We start from the raw sequence: 4,299 nt of genomic DNA, 5'->3' as shown, positions 1-4,299 counted from the left end.
ACAGGATGGAGAAGAAAGAAGGGCCATCTACATCACAGTAATGTGTACAGAGACCAGTTCAACTCCTCCCCAGCCCTGTGCTAGAGGGGCTGCCTGTCCTTGGCAAATAATTCCTGTTGTGACAGAGATAGAGCAATATTCATGCTGTTCCTAGGGAGCATCCCCATTTGCGGCCATTTCTCAATGACTGCTTTTAGTCCCCAGGCTAAATTGACACAGTCGGCATCACTATCTCTCTTCTTACATGGGAGGAAGTCAGGTTCAGGTGGGTTGAATAGTCTGCCCAAGGTCACGCAGCTTGAGAGCAGCAGAGCCAGGACTCATACCTGGTTCTGGCTGATTCTAAGCCCATGTTAGCTCCACATGCCACCCAAGTTTCTTTACGCACAATGGCTTTTGAGCATTGTTTATTTCAGCTTGCGATAAGAAATAAACTTGGATCTGCCCGTACCAGAATGTGTGTCTCTGTTCTGTGGGATGGAGCACACACTGCCTCAGGAGCTTCCAGGTGCTACACAGGTGGCCTCTTGCCCTGCTCCTCTATTTTTCCATCCTTCAGGATTTAGGAGTATTCACACATGTCTTTGGCCACCAGTTGGGACTAGATTGGAATCATAATGGGCCACAGAAGATCCAGCTCCAGGATTTCACTGTGGGGCCAGCACTGCAGCCCTCATTTTCTTTTTCTTTTCTTTTCTTTTTTTTTTTAATTTCCTTTTGGTAAGTTTTGCTGTGTGGCACATGCTATCCCTGGAAAGAGACAGAGAGTGAAAATGAGACTCACTTGCCAAGGGTGATGGCCATGCCACAATCCCTTCTCCTTCATTCCTCTCTCAGGATTGTGGACACACATGTCCAGTGTGATTTTTGAGCCACCCGATCTGGGATTTGAACTGCAGAGTTGGCCATGTGGGATCTAGCTGCCTTAAGCTCCTTAACCACCTGCTGGTCCAGTCCTCACTTATTAAAAATCCATTTTAGACCACATCCATGGTCAGCTCCATAGTGATCATATAGGTCAATCCTGTCTCTTTAGAAATAAATGAGGTTAAGAAAAGAATTACTCAAGAACAGTTTGTTCTAGGAGAGTCGGGGTTGTTGAACTTGCTTGAAGGGTTGAGGTCAAGGGACATCTTGTCCTTTTTTGGGTGCCCAGGACTCTTGCGGGCCTTTCTCTAGGACAGAAGAGCTGGCAGAAAGACTGAATTCACTGCTCTGTTTTCTCCCTTTGTGTGATATTTTCTACGTGCTGCTGCTTAGTTCTCCACTCATGAACAGGGCTGCCAGGGTTCAGAACCTCACTTTCAGAGCTAGAAAGGTCTTAGCAATCCATCAGTTGGACCCTCTCATTTTACAGGTGAGGAAGCATGTCACCAGAAATATAATCTGTCACTAAATCAGTGCAGGCCTGATTCACAGCATCTTGGCTGAGGCTAAACATTACAGAGAAGTGTTCACACACTCCACAGCAGAGGCAAAACATGGAACATGGGTCTGCAGCATTGGCTGACTTGATCCTGAAAGTCAGGATGTGTCCAGCCAGAACCCACCACAGCTTTCCCCTCAGCCTATCAGGGGTCTGAAATCATGAGGAATTCACGCTGGAGGGAAGGGAAACCTTGAGGTCTCACTCTGACCTCAAGGACTGGGTTCTCACCTGAGAATCAGCATTGTTGATTAGGGCTAGAGAGGAAGAGGGCAGGACCAAGTGAGGCAGGCCAAGTTGGGCATTGTCCAACAAAGGGTGATGCCTTCCTGTTCTCAAAGGTGAAATCTCCTCTCTCAGTCCCCATGACCGTGGCCTCTAAAGTGGGGAGCATATACTCAGAGTTAGAAGCAGAATTTGGAAGACAGGAAGAAAATAATGTAGTTTCTATTTATTTTAGCTTTATTAAATTATTTCCTTCTATTACTTAATATCTCAATTTTCAGTATTACGTATATAAAGCAAATACTAATGCACTTATTTGAGGGTGTAGGCTGTTACTCTGAGGAACCAGGGACTCTCAAAATCATCTTGGGAGCATGGGTCAAGGCTCTAGGTCAGACCTGCTGGAACATTCCTGGGGGCTGGGCCAGGAGTCTGAGTAAAAATCCAGCTTCCCAGGTAGCTAATATGTGTGAATGATCCCTGGCCTCTCTGCAGCAATGGGAGGGACCTATTTATGATCCCCTCTGGGTTCCCATGCTCAGATAAATAGATCCTGTTGGTTCTGACTTCCCCGGCCAAGGGGGCAAATAGCGCTGAAGTCCTACAGTGAAGATGTATCTGCCTTAAGAAAGAGGTATGTTCTTCTCATTAACACAGAGCTGTTTTGTGTGCTGGCAGCAACACAAGGCTGCCCTGAGTTTTCTTGCTGGGGGAGCCTGTCCATTCCTGAAGACCAGACTTGGATACTCAGAGCATGCACAAACCCTTTGAGGGGTCAAAAGTGCTCAGACACCCCCAAAACTGGGCAAAGGTCAGGAAAATGCCCACAAGACTGGCTAAGGTTTAGGAAGAACTTCCTGATGTGAGGAGGATAAGGACACATGAATTGAAGTGCAAATGTCACAAGAGACCCACTCCAGAAAAGGGAGGAGAGAGAAGGAGAAAGGAAAAAAAACAAGCAGAGAGAATAAGACAAGCAGAAGCTGAAAGGACAGAGAAACAAATATGAAGGGACTTCAGAAAGTTCTGGAAAAATGGAATTAAAGTATAAATTGTTGTACAGAACATATTTGAAATCTATGCATAGTTTCTCCATATAATTATTTTCCATTAGCCTTTTGAAGGCTCAGGATACTCTTGAGAGATGGGGACACAGTGAGGAGTAGGCTGTATACCCTGCCTGCTCTACAGGAAAAGTTTGGGTAAGGATAAACAGAACAGAAGTTCTAGCCCCCATCCATTCCACCTCATACCCAGCCTTTTCTATGTATTCTTTTATACTGGTCAAATATGTGCAGAAGGAGTTAAGAATGTACAGACCAAAGATGTTCTGCATTTCTGGGACTTTACCTGGCTAAGATGGAGAAGGTTTTTTTGCTGGTTACTGTTGGTTTCTAGAGCCCTGCTACGTTCATGTTTAGTGCCTGAGTGATAACCCAGCAAATTACCTGTTTGGTTGTTTTAGCCAGTATGCTTGCTGCTGGTGACATTTCCTCTGGTGATTTGCACCATTTGGAATTCTCCAGGGTAATTGCTATTATCGCATCATCAGGAGTTCATCTTGGGAGCATTTGGGTTTTGCTGATTTAATAACTAAGTCCTGGCATCTGTGCTGTGGAGGAAATGTTGAGTCTGATGAAGAGAACAGGCAAAAGGCCAGCATCTTCTCCCGCAGGTCAGGTCCGAGCTTATTTAAGAGAGTGAAAGTAAAAAAGTGCAAGAGAAACATTTGCTTGTTTAATTGGCCATAGATTTTCCTGGTAATAATTTGTAGCAAGATAAGGGACCTCTCAAGGTCATGTGTCTGGGCATGACTGGGTGAGAAAAGAGACTTGAGAAATTCTGGATGATTGACTTTTTAGATGAGTTTGCTGACTTCTTTAGGACTCAACTGTCAGCTGATGAATGTCAATTGTTTAACCGATGGCTCCTGCCTGACTGGCCTGGCTCTCAACCTCGATTTCTGGACTAGCTCCTCTCTGGATGAAAGCCAAAATGGATACCTGCCCTGGGGTCTGAAACAACAAAGGCATTATATGTGCAGACCCTTGGAGCATGAACCCCACCCTGAGGTCAATCACTCACTGAGTGCTTACCCTGGAGACAGCTCGGAGATGGAGCAGGTACCTGGGCAGGATGCAGATGGGGCCACAGTGCCTGTGTCTAGGCTTGCACAGGCCCTGGTAGGTTCTTGGGTACACTACACCCTAGCTTCAGACTCTCAATCTGATGGAGCAGACCTTATGATTTGCTAGATTCAGCCTGACTTTGTAGAATGGAAGAGGGGCTTAGAGATTCTTGAGTCCAACCACTTTCTTTTTCAGATGAAGAAGTCAAGGCTCATGATAGCACCCACATCTCTGTTCTCTGGGATGATATCCTCCATCACTGCCCCTATTCCATTGTTCAGTGTTGCTGTGGGCACTGTGGTCCTTCACTACCACATGGAATGCTCTGTGAGACTGTGACAGCATTGCATTCTCAAGGTTTATCACAGGTCTTGATACCACCAAAGCATGGGCTGACCTCCATGCTCAATAAGTGGTTTAGTAGTGAATGAGTGAATGAATGAATGAACATGAGTAGAGTGACTTGCCCAAAGACACATAGCTGGTGGGGTGGCAAATCCAGAACACTCAGTATGAGCA

General features: G+C 45.8%; 1 long non-coding RNA gene across 1 annotated transcript; it reads right to left on the bottom strand.

Annotated features, from left to right (window-relative positions):
- Positions 1-396: 396 nt before the first annotated feature.
- LOC102476307 (uncharacterized) lies at positions 397-3,156 on the bottom strand. The gene is made up of 3 exons (XR_334572.1): positions 3,100-3,156; positions 1,658-1,804; positions 397-750 (listed from the first exon to the last, which is right to left on the bottom strand). It is a non-coding gene; the product is annotated as an uncharacterized LOC102476307 (long non-coding RNA).
- Positions 3,157-4,299: the final 1,143 nt, after the last annotated feature.

This window comes from Tupaia chinensis, unplaced genomic scaffold, assembly GCF_000334495.1.
Source record: "Tupaia chinensis unplaced genomic scaffold, TupChi_1.0 Scaffold000238_1, whole genome shotgun sequence".
Lineage (NCBI taxonomy): Eukaryota > Metazoa > Chordata > Mammalia > Scandentia > Tupaiidae > Tupaia > Tupaia belangeri.
The sequence above is the reverse complement of the archived record's forward strand: the minus strand, read 5'-3'. Positions and strand labels throughout refer to the sequence as shown.